This window comes from Eretmochelys imbricata, chromosome 10 (assembly GCF_965152235.1).
Source record: "Eretmochelys imbricata isolate rEreImb1 chromosome 10, rEreImb1.hap1, whole genome shotgun sequence".
In the NCBI taxonomy this organism is placed as follows: domain Eukaryota; kingdom Metazoa; phylum Chordata; order Testudines; family Cheloniidae; genus Eretmochelys; species Eretmochelys imbricata.
The window spans coordinates 24990015-25002482 of NC_135581.1; the positions used below are offsets into that span (position 1 = coordinate 24990015).

General features: G+C 42.4%; 1 long non-coding RNA gene across 1 annotated transcript; it reads right to left on the reverse strand.

Moving 5' to 3' along the window:
• Positions 1–7288: 7288 nt before the first annotated feature.
• LOC144271545 (uncharacterized) lies at positions 7289–12237 on the reverse strand. Its single transcript, XR_013347365.1, has 3 exons — positions 11901–12237; positions 10837–10927; positions 7289–7890 (listed from the first exon to the last, which is right to left on the reverse strand). It is a non-coding gene; the product is annotated as an uncharacterized LOC144271545 (long non-coding RNA).
• Between the last annotated feature and the right edge of the window lie 231 nt (positions 12238–12468).

The following is a 12468-nucleotide window of genomic DNA, read 5'->3' on the forward strand; positions in this document are numbered from 1 at the left end:
CAAGTGATTTAGATGCCTAATTCCCACTAACTTTCAATTTTCAGGGTTTTGTGCTGCTCTCTGGCACTTACTGACGTGCTTTCTTCCAATAAATCTAGGATCCCCTGCCATCACTCCATAAGAGAGGCTGTTTTTTCTGCAGGTCTTGTGAATTCCTGGCTCCTTGTTGCTATTACCAAGAACTTTATTGCTAGATCTGGGGGCCCAGACTTGACAAATGTGGGTTGGGGAAATTTTTAAAACTGACCATCATGTTTTGCTTATTCTTGTTTCTACCGCTGGTTTTGAACCTTTTAAAGGGATGCCAGGGAGTTACACCCCATGTGCTTCTATTCTCGCAATATACATGTGAATATTTTCATCCTGAACACCAGGTTGAGTATAACTCAGAGATGGGTGTCTGTCCATGGGACAATTCTTGAGGAAGGCAAAGTAATGAAGAAACATGCTATTCACCATAGTACTTTAACCTGAACGTTATTCTGTAAGCCAGGAGCTGTTTCAAGGCCTGACCCAATGCTCATTAATACAATAGAAGGACTTCCATTGACTTCAGCAAGCACTGGCTCAGGCCCTTAGAGGCTCCGGTAGAACCCCATAAGCAGTGAGGAAGCCTATCCTGAGCAGCACACACATTTCTCAGCTTTGCCAATGTTTTGTTTCAAGTCTCTGGTTATGTGTTCACTACAAAAGAGGTGTATTTTTACACTGAGATAGCTAAGACCTTGGCTATACCTATTTTACACCCATTTTTTATAGCGAAGACATAACCTGTACGGCTTCAGAAGTGCACTTTCAGCTGCAAATAGTGGTCCCTACTTGTCTTCAGTTTGGGTGTAGATTTATTTCAGTTGTTTGCTTAGACGATGGGAATGATTAAACATGTTAACTCTGGGGGAATTTTGAACCTGCTCAAACATCATGGATTAGACAGTCTCAGAATAAAAACAAAACAGAATTTTCAAGGGAGAGCTACATGGCACGATGGCCATGCCTAACAACCCATCAAACAAGTACTACAACGCAGAGGAAGTAAAAGAATAAGTAATAGAGCTGGCATTCGGATTGTTGTTGTGTTGCAATTAAACTGGGTAATATCCAGAGAAATATGGGTAAGGAAGATAAACTTCAGGCAATAGCAAGATGGAGCAGGGAGGACATGGGGTTACTGTGGCTTTAAGAGAATGAATATAATCTTCAGGACGTGGGAGCTGACAGTAAGAGGATGTAGTGAGGATATCTGGAGGAAGACAAGAGCCTAGAACGTAGCTGAAAGAGTCGCCTTTCCTGCATCCTCCTCAGCTCAGTCATGGATTTGGCCCCATTCTAGGGAGTCTTTCTAACCTTATCTTATTTTTTCTTCTTTAGCCCAGATGACTTCCCCACATGCCCTCCCCCGACTCAAACCAGGGCCCTGCTCTATCTCTCTAACTGAGGACTAGATGAAATGTTCTTTGGAAATAGTCAATGCCATTCTATGAACCTAATAGAAAAACTCACTACACAGCAACATAAATTGTTGCCTGCCCTACCTGGCTGCTTCCACAGATCTCCGAGCTCCAGGGCTTGAGAATGGAGCAGGTTGAAAAAGGGAACGCTTTTTTCCACAGTTTTTGGGGGGGAAATCCCTTTTGGAAAGTCAGGTTTTTTTAACCAAGTCTACTTGACAAATGAGCTCAGCACTGAACTCAGGTCCCTCTGCTAGATTGTGAAGCAAGGGCACCAGACAAGCTCATATATGTTGTTCTTAGAGCTAGCACTGAACCGCATCCCGAGGTGAACACCCCAAAAGTTTGGAGTTGTTTGTATTTGGGACCTTATCTGACCTTGATAGCGCTCTAAAATTGCATTCACATCCAATCCGACTAACAGTTTGGGCCTTCTATCTAGTTAGCTGAACATGATGTGATGATATACATTCATACATTCACTTTTTCAAGAGATTTTGGAATTACTTTTTCAAGTTCCATATAATGCAGAGCTGAGTAGAGGAAGGATAACATTTATACTCTGCAATTTTTACACCCTTAGAGTCTCTTCAAATTTCAGTGCCAAGAATCTTTTCTAGATGAATTAATTTCTGCAACATTTATTATCTAGCCTGTTCCTGGCTGCAGCTTTGCCCTTAACTGAACAGATCCATAAAAATAGTAGAAATCAATTTTTAAAAATAAAGTATCTTGTAAGGGAGGTACATTTGCTATAATGCTTTAAACTCAATGGATTATTGCAGATCATTACCACAATGCTTTCTACCCCTGATAGCATCTCTGCCTTGTTGACATTCTCTTGTTGACTTAAATCTAGTCGCTTCTCTTGCTATTAAATGTTGATGTGGTAGCTGCAAGCTGTAAAATCATGAAGTCTATGGATGGACTCAATTCTTTCTGGCCTATGGAAAGAAACTCTTCTTCATGGTTATTTATGACTTTTCGTGTTCTGCAGTATGTATAATGAATGTGTTTTAAGACCAGTCCCAGTTCACAGGCACTAATAGTGTATGGTCGGGGAGGAGCAGTGGAGGGCAGAAGCCAGAGAAGGGCAAGTATAAAATCTAGCCTTTTATTTTTTTGATGATCACCCTCATCCCAAGAAGTCCCTTCTGCCATGGAGTCCTGTGTCATGGAGGAATGACTTGGAGACTGGAAACTGGTCATTTTGTAGGAAAGGGGGAACCACTATTAAATGCTGCCAAAGCACTCTTGAGACTTCCCAGGGGCTGCTGTCTATGTGCCTGAAGAGGAATTAGGCTAGCAAATCAATGGTCTTGTGCTACATCACTATTCAAGGGCTAGTGACACGGTGCTGTAAATTATTCAAAATATCACTGGAAAGACTCAAATGGGTTATTACTGCTACTCCTTCACTCTCATCTAGCACCTTTCAACTGATTGTCTCAAAGTGCTGTTTCAAATAGTCATTGCACAAATTTCATGGCACCCCCTGTGAGTTGGTAGGTATTATATGCATTTTATAGATGGTGAAACTGAGGCATATAGAGTTACTGGCTTGATCCTGTGAAGCCCTGAGAGTACTTAGTCTCCACTGAAGTCGCCTGTGTTAAATCCAGAAGGAATCACAACCTGAAGGGAAACCGAAAGACCTGGAGAGAGCAGAACCCATTACACTACCACTGTTAATACATATCACTGACATTTGCATCTGATCCATAACCTGGAGGTGAGGTTCCCCTTCAAAGATGTCTTCCTATTAGTCCTTTCAGCTTTCTCACTAACAGATAAGGGTCAGATGGTGATGCTCTTACGCTCATTGAGTAGTACCTCACTCTGCAGATAGTCCCGTTGACGTCAACAGGATTACTCATGGCATAAAATACAATTCAATTTGAGTAAAAGTATCATAATCTGGCTCTCAGGGTTTGATCACAATTACCCATATCTGAGCATGCTCACTGCATTGCTGTGGTGGTCTGTCTTCCTGTAATTAACAGTGCTCCCTCTTTGCGACTCAGCCCTCCAGCTAGGCCACTATATAATCGCCCCTTCTAGGTTATCAGAGTCTCACTGGACCAGGTGTCTGGATTACATCTCCAACTGTCCTGCGCCATGTCCCAGTGGCTGGTAGGGGAACCCAGCCCCTCCTGCTACACTGGATTCCAGCCCAGGGACCCTGTAACCAGCCACCAAGGTCTACACGGTCTCCCTCCTTGCTGCTGTTTCCTTGGGATTCTTCCTACCCTGCCTTCTCAGGTTTTATTTCTTCACAGCTCTTCTGGCATTGACCTTTCCTCCAAGGCTAGAAACCCATCATGGTTTGTTGTTGTTGTTGTCACCTGACCTCTCCCAGCAAGTGACTGCAGACTCTTCCCATGCAGCTCCCTGATACTACAAATTTCTTTTCTTTATATTCCTTGCCAAGCTTTTCCCATAGCTGGGCTTCATCAGCAATTAGTCATTTATAAATCACTGGGCCTCCTTCCCGGTGCAACCATGAAGGTTAATTGGTCTCTTCTGGGCCATCTTAACCCCTTCAGGTCTGGGGTGGGGTGAATACCCCATCAAAGGCCATTCCTAGCTCTGCAGCTATATCTGTAAGTTGGTGTCTTTTAATCAACTTTTTTGCAGGGAAGGAAAGAAGTGTTCTATTGTCTAAGCAGTTCTCTGATGGGGCATCTGTACAACCGGGTTGGGTTGTGCTTGGCCAAGTTTCCTGCTGAACAGAGCAATTATATTAAAAAGGAAGCTGCAGTCCTATGTGAGCTCTTCATGCAAATTGCAAACTCTAACTATACTAAATCAGGATTATTTGTATGTGAGCTATTCCCCCTGCATCTGAAATCATAGACGAGAAGGGCAATAAAGTCCTGAAGGCAGCTAAAATTAATGCACAGTACTAATAGGGTGCTTTGCCAAACTGAGTGTAGCTCAATGGGAATGCTTGTGTGACAAAGGACTGTGTGAACTAGCCTTAAGTAAGCTAAGCATCAGAATGCACAAAAAGATTTTCTTAGTATATTTATATCAGATGAATGGTATGTCCATGTTAAACAAGCAGGAGATGTTGAGGCTGGAATCTCTGAGAGAGATGAATAGATTTAGGTATTTATACATGAAATGTATCACCTGTCCTTGTTTCCACCCCCACCCCACCCCACTGCCCCTGAAGATTGACATCAATGGATGGATGTAACTGAGGGCCAAATTTGACCCACTATGTTTAAGTAATTTTAGAGTTACCTAGGATTCTAGCTTGCATTACCCTTAAGAACTGACCAAATGCTCTACTAAGGTTATTTAGAAATCAAGCCATTACACAGCCAATATTCATAACTTCGAACATAAAAATGATACATGCATTCAAATAGGATTAATAGATTCAGTAGATCGTAACCTTTACATAGATATGTTACATGGCATCTGTAGCATAGAACATATTCCAGTTATGTCATATATATTCATAAGCCTATTTTCATAAAGCCTTATGGGGGGCACAGTCACAGACCCATCATGCCTGTGTCAAACACTGATGGCAAGTGATTTTGCAGCTGTTGCCAGAAGTGCCTCTGCTACTAATTGCTTTTGCCATTTCAAAAGCATTTGTGGTGCTGGTAAAATGACTAATCATCCCGGCAAATAAAGGGGTATTTTTTGGCCTTTATTCAGGCATCCTACTTTGGAGTTGATAACGTATTTATATTATAACAATATCAAATGACTCTTTTTGTCCTCCTTCATTTGCACCGTGGATTTAACATGAGTTGGAAATGGGGAGGGAGGAGTTTTCAAAAAAGGAATTCACAAAGAGCCCTGATCATCAAAAACATAAGGAACACCATGGGTCTGATTGTGATGCTCTTACTGTCAAACGACTTACAGGATGTGGGCGCACTGTGTTTTAAAACCTGCAGCAGTGAATCTCAGAGCCCACTTCTATGGATTCAGGCTTGCACTACAGCACTAAAAACAGCTGTGTACGTGTTCAGGTTTGGCTGGAATTCAGGCTCTGAAGCCCACTCCGCATCCCCAGGCTTCAGAGTCTGAACCTGAATGTCTACACAGCTATTTTTAGCAGTATATATGATGTAATCAACGATGTTACTCCAAATCCAGTGAACGTGACAGCAGAATTTGGCCCACTGTGTTTCATAAATTGATGCTATAATAGTTATGGGCTGCTCTTGATACTAATGCTAACTAGTAGCATTACAGGAGTGTACTGAATATTTGTGTTGTGAATCCTTGCCTTCCATGATACTAGTCACAACCAGATTGCACAGAAATCAATGCCAGAATTGGAAATTACTAATGGTTTCCTTTTGTTGTCTATTGGACGCTTTGCACTATTCCACAATAGTGTTTCACTTTCTAATACAACACCCTACTAAGGCATTTAGCAGCCTACAAACTTTCATTTTTCCCCAGAAAAAAATATTCAAAGCTATTTGGTAGAAAAAAATGTAAGAATTTCACATATAACCAAACTTAAGTTGAAATTTTTTGAAATAGGTTTACCGGTCAGAGCCAGGTGAATCTATTAAAGGCATAGGCTTTGGTGTCATACATAGATCTCTCTTTTTCTTCTTTCCAAAACTCAGACTGTGGTATTATTGAACTGATCCATTTCTTCACTAATCCTAATTCTGCTGAAGTTAACAATGATGCCTCTTCACCTGTCAAGGCCCAAGAATGGGACACACTGCATGACAAACTCCCAAAATGATGTACAAATCATTCACACACCAAACTTCCTTTAGATACAGTTCTCTTTAGAACCTCAGTTTCAGTACTCTATTTCTGATGTAAGTAATTTGAAGCAATAAAAATGAGTGATTTCCAAAACTGAGTGGAAACCCTGGGACCAAAGTGAGCGAAATTGGAGAGTTATGTCAGTGAGTTATGTCAATACTAAATATTAATTTATCAGACATTTCCACTGCTGTGATGACCAATACACTCTACAACACACCTTTCAAGGTCCATGAGTGAACACTTTGTCCTACAGAGGTGTTAATGGGCCACTTTACCTTGAATTGTCACTTGCAACATGGGTTAGCCCCTTATGCTTAACAATCTGTTCCACCTTGTATTTAGTTGTGACACTCTGAGTACCTTTCCAAGACCTGAAGAAGAGTTCTTGTCTCTTTCACCAGCAGAAGTTGGTCCAATAAAAGATATTACCTCACCCACCTTGTCTCCCAAATATTACTAGAAACAGTTAACACATGTGGTTATCTAAACTTCCATCCATTCAGATACTTATATCACCCTCACCCTAGCATTACAGTACCTAATCTACACTTCTATTCCTTACAGAAATGTGACATTAACAAAATATCTATATTCTACTCATATACTGCCATAAAATACATATAGACAAGAAGAAGTTTTAGATGATTCAAATTAATGAAATATCTTTTACTAGAATCATAATGAAAAAGAACCTTACTGAATTTCCAAGGATTGAACCACATATGATGAAGCTGAGTGAACACAGGAAAACATTCTTGTAAATAAGCTCACTGATTTGCTTTGCTGGTATTCATGAGCCCTTTCCTCACTCATTTGCAAACATTACAGTGATGAACCTATTGTGTGGCTAAAAAAGAGAGAGAGAAAAGCTTTTCAAATGGCTACAGGAGCATTTCTTTTGAGAATACTAATATTTATAAAATGAAATTAATAAATAAAAATATCCATGAAAATGCTGTGGGAGCCAATTTCTTGGTTTTATTTGTACAAATGTTCACAAACTTTTGATTTATTTTGCAATATCCTTCCAGCTCTGCCATACAGCACAAAGCACTGTCTACATTCTCTGTGAACCGGGGCATGGAGTTTTCCTTCCATATTATTTAGTTATATGTTTGCTCATGAATGAATTTCAAATGACATACATCTACCAAGAGAGTTTAGAGAAAAATCAAGGTGAAAGCAAACAGGAAATGGAACCACACAATCTCTTTAAGTTAAGAGCTTGGTCAAACAACCGCATTATGACAGTTACAACTGCAATATGACCATTACTAAGGGGAGAAGAAGAACTCAAAAGACATCTCCCAGAGCTGCTAGATAACTAGGGAAGAATTGATGCTCACAAAATAGATATTAAAAATTAATTGAATTTTAAAAAGAAAGAAAACATGAAATCACAGCATTTTATACAGTGTAGGACTCAGAACAATACGATAACTAAATAAAAGCAATGGGTAAAATATAACCTCAGACAAAAGGCTTATTGACAAGAGGTCCTCTGCTGTCAGCTGTGAGGTGTGGAGGAGAGCAGATACAGGCATATACCAGTCCACTGTGGCCAAGCGTCATGGGGGGATAGAGCCATTATTCAATAAACTCCACCTCTTCCAGAGCCAGCAAATGACCCTCCCTCCATTCAGTCATTATCTTCCTTCAAAACCCTCCTTTTCTGGGAAACCTACAAAAAATTGACAAGGGTTAGGCCTCTGGCGTGTTTAGACCACTGCCTATCATGCTGGCCAATATTGTCTCATTGTTTCTTTCCCTGTGTCCATCTGTTGTCTCTTTTTTTATACTTAGATTATAAACTTGTTGGGACAGGGATCATCTTTTTGTTTTGTCTTTGTACAGTGCCTAGCACCATGGGGTGCTGGTCTACGTCTGGAGCCTCTGAGCACTATGGAAATACAAATACATTGTAATAATAATAGCATGGTTACAGACCCAATGTGAAAATGGAAGCACAGACAGGGGGTATGCCTGAGGGGATTCCCTAGGCATCAGTGGTTCAGGCCAGCATGATTCCCAGGACAACTCATGTAGTCTCCACTGCAACATCCCTCAGTTTACAGCATAAACAGCTAATGTGTGGCTTCTGCCCACTGGGAGACAGCTGGGGAGAGTACGGAGCTGAGGGCCAAAGGCATCCAAGTGATTGCCATGAAGCTAGTATTGTGCTACCTTTGGGAGAGGGAAGGGGACATCCCACGGAAGGACTCGCTGTCTGTATGGATGCCTCAAGGTTGGTGGCTAATTCTATATGTTGGTAAAATACTGTAGAGATACAATGAGAGTTGATGGACACAAAAGAATGTGCCAACTCCTTTTGTCCCCGGATTAAAAACAGCACATAGACTGTACCCAGACAGCCAGCCCCCCCCCCCCCCCACCCCCAGACCAGCATTGCTGGAAACACAGGAGGAAGCCAGAACAGGGCACTTAACATATATTCCAGCACAGCCTTTGAAGCTGTGAAAAACACAGGTGTGCTGCTACAATGTGCCTCTGGGAACATATACAACAATTAAGCTTACAGCAGGCAGAGGCCCTGTGACAGACATGGCTCTTAGCCCCTACTAAATAGCGTGATGCACACACACCAACATCCTAGGTGGGAAAATATTTACCCTGATAAAAGAAATGTCCAGTAGTCGAAACTTATTGTTTCTCTCCCTTGCAAGTGTAAACTACTCTTGTGAAAGCTGGCGTCACCCAGACAGACCAGCCTCAATTTGACATAAGAAAGGAGAAAGAGAATAAAGGAGTACAGAGGTATAAGTAGGGGACCTACAGCACCATGATTTTTGAGTGCTTTTCACTATCTATCTGCTGGTCAGATAAGTGACAGCCTCCCAAGGCTTCTGCAGCTAAGAGGGTCCCTAAGCCTTGTCCCTTATTCGTCTTTCCGCGGAATTGAGTGACCGATCCTGGCTTGGCACCGCTGGAATCGAGAGATGCAAGGAGGGTAAGAAGCACCCACACCTGATCTCCTATCTTTAGTGTACACATATTTTGAAATAGAGCTCTATACTTTGTTTTCTTTCTTTGGGATTGTGGCTTCAGTTTTGTAACTTGTTTGTGTGTGTAACATCTCTACATTTAAATAAGTAGGCACTAGCAATTTTGTAACCACATGATTAGAATCTAGCTTAATAAATTTTGGTAACCATTTGTGCATAAGCCTGACTTGTTTTCTCTGGTTTACTGTAAAGCAGCCAACACAATTAAAGAACCTCAGCCGTTTTGGCTCTAAAGCCTGGCCATTAGGTGAGAGTACTAAGAGCCTAGCGTTGAGTTGTGCCGCCTCCACGGGGCAAACTCTTGGGGCACCTGTCAGTCAATCCTGGCTGCCCGCTGCGAAGGAGCTCTGAGCTCTAGCAGTTAAAGTCACGGGTGGTTAGGACCATGGGGCATCCGTCAGCCTAGCCTGGGCTGCCCGCCGCGAAGGGACAGTGCGTCCTAGCGGTTAAAGTCACGGATGGTATAAACGGGCATAGCTGGCACCTCACCAAACATCCTTGGCCGTCGGCTAACATAGACATAATCCAAAACCCTCTAAGGTCATTCACTGATTTCAGTGGTCTTTGGATCATGCACTGAAAGAGGAAGGCAGCCTGTATATGCATGCATACATAGCATGGGGACAGCAGCTGCAGGGGAAAAGTTGGACAGAGCTCCTGGCATTGTCATCACCGCCGGAGTTCCTTCCCACTGCTTTTAATGTGTAGCAAGACATTACTGAATGTGACCCATGCAGGCTGCTACCTGCACACGGACTGTGCAAGCACTGAAAAGCAGCAGTGGAAGTTTAATCATACAGTATCACACAGAACAGCTTCAGCAGATGAGCTGGCAATACCCACAATGGGGCATCACGGACGTTTTGGAGAATAAAACAAGTTTCAGCAAAGTATTCCTCTTTAATATATATAGAAATAAAGAAATGGGAGCCCAAAGGCCCACTCTCCATCCCTGAAAAGACATGTAGCTGAATACAATAGCTGCTCAGCTAGGTAGAAACCGGGGATGGAACTAGACAAGGTGATTTTGGTAAGACTCAAGTCACCTTGTTTTAGTCTTACAAGCAAAAGCAAAAATCTTTCCCTGTTTTGGGGTTTGCTTCTGAACTCATAGCCTATACAGAGTATTTTGCACATTCCAAGTTTCACTTGCATAATTATGATTTACTCCTTTCTGCCTTAAAATAATTATTTCCCTTCTTCTGGGACTGAAAGGGTCATAAAACAAAAAACATGCAAACCCCATTGTTAATACATGCAAAGCCTGCAGCCAGCCACCCTGGAGAAAGATGCATGAAGGCATGCCCTAACCAAGCATCACTACTGCAAAACTAATTGTAAAAGTATACACTAAATCAGCCTTAACACTGGAAAAATATAACTAGGACCAATTAGTTATGGGGCAACCTCAAATGACATGAATTTGGTTCAGATAATCATCCAAAGATGTGGATGCTTATCCAAACCTTTGGAACCTAAGGAGAACCTTACAGGGTCCTGTAGCCCTTCATCTCCCAACTTCACAGAAGTGAGTGTGAAAATTCATATCCTTTTTACAGTGTTATCTTCTTGAGAATGTGAGAGAGATGACCACTCATACCGACCACATTTTTCTTGAGGATACTTCCTTCTCTTCCTGCCTCAGGCTTTGCTTTCCCACTCCGCTCTTCCTGGCCCCATTCTGTGGAAACACATCTATACACAATGAGAATAATCAGTTAATTAAATTCAAACGGGAATTAATTCAGGGAAGTCCTATGGCCTGTGTCATGCAGGAGGACAGACCAAATTATCTTAGTGATTCCTTCCAGCCTTATAATCTATGAAGAGCAGAAAGGGAACCACCCCTGGAGTGGACTTCAGCAGCTGTTTAACCATTCACAACAACACTACACAACAGTTAAGGACATGAAATAAAGCTGAATGCTCCATGCAGTTGGAAACACAGGGCAATTTAAGGAGACAGTAAGTGATTATCCAAAGTTACGTGGACGCTGTGACATGGTTTCATGACTGGCCACAAATACCTCTCAAGCCCTGGCCCATTAGCACTGGGGATTGTTTGTGCACAGTTTGGGTTTTTTGCTTTTTCATTCATATTAAATGAGCTAAAAGTAATACATGGGGCCAGACATCAGACAAGGCCATTGAAGAGTTGAAATTGTACCCTCTACAGATGGAGATAGGACATTTCCATAAATGGCTATTCTTTTGAAAAGGCAGTGAATTAACAGTTCCAAAGGGATCTACAGACTGAAGTCTCAAATTAATACTGTAGGCTTTTGACACATTCAGTTACAATGTAACTTCTCAAAACCATCTCATAATGAAGGGGGAAAAGCACAAGACAGGTGGTAGTTAAGCAGGCAATGATTCACACCTCTGGAAAAAGAAAACTATTAGTACTCTATCCAAGCCTCCTGAGGGGGAAGATGGTCTTGTGGTGAAAGCACTAGGGTTAGGACTCAGGAGAGCCTGGCATTGCTGTGGACTCCCAGCATGACCATGGGAAATTCACTTAATCCATCTGTGCAATGGTGATAAACTTACTTTGTCTGTCATGTCTGTTTATATTGTTTGCTGTTTGGGACGGTGTCACAAATCTGTCCATGGCATAACACCCCCTTTAGGAATTACATGGGAAGCCCACACATGCAAGTCCAATTACCTCCACTCCCAGTGCTGCAGGGTGTCTTTCGACCGGGCCCACTCTTGGCAGCTTTTTTCCCACACAAGGCTTCAGCTGAAACAACAAAACAGCCCACAACCAGCAAACGAGGTTAAACAGAAAGGCAAAGAAAAAACCTGTAGGCAGCTCTCTCCAGACTATGGGTCTCTCTTACTGCAGAGGGACCTGGGGGTATCGCTGTCCACTTCAGAGTTCACTGAGGCTCCAGTGCAAGTCTCAGTCTCTTCCCCTGTCTAGCTCAGGGGATCTGCACCCTCCTTCTGCCAGGGCAGGGGCTCTGCAGAAGGCCAGCCCTCTCTTCAGGACTGGAGGCACTCAAAAGTCTGTTCCCATCTCAGGGCTGCCCCCAACTGAGCAGAGTTCTCTCCTTTTAACTCCTCCTCCGGTCCTGCCATGATCTGCAGATGTGGAGGGGCAGGGCCATTCCAATCCAAAGCAGCTCCATGTCCCTTTCCGTACCAGTGGGGGGTTTATATACTCCAGCACAGGCAGGAACCATCTTTCAGTATGTATATTGCTTAGCACAACAGGATGCTAGGTGCCACCA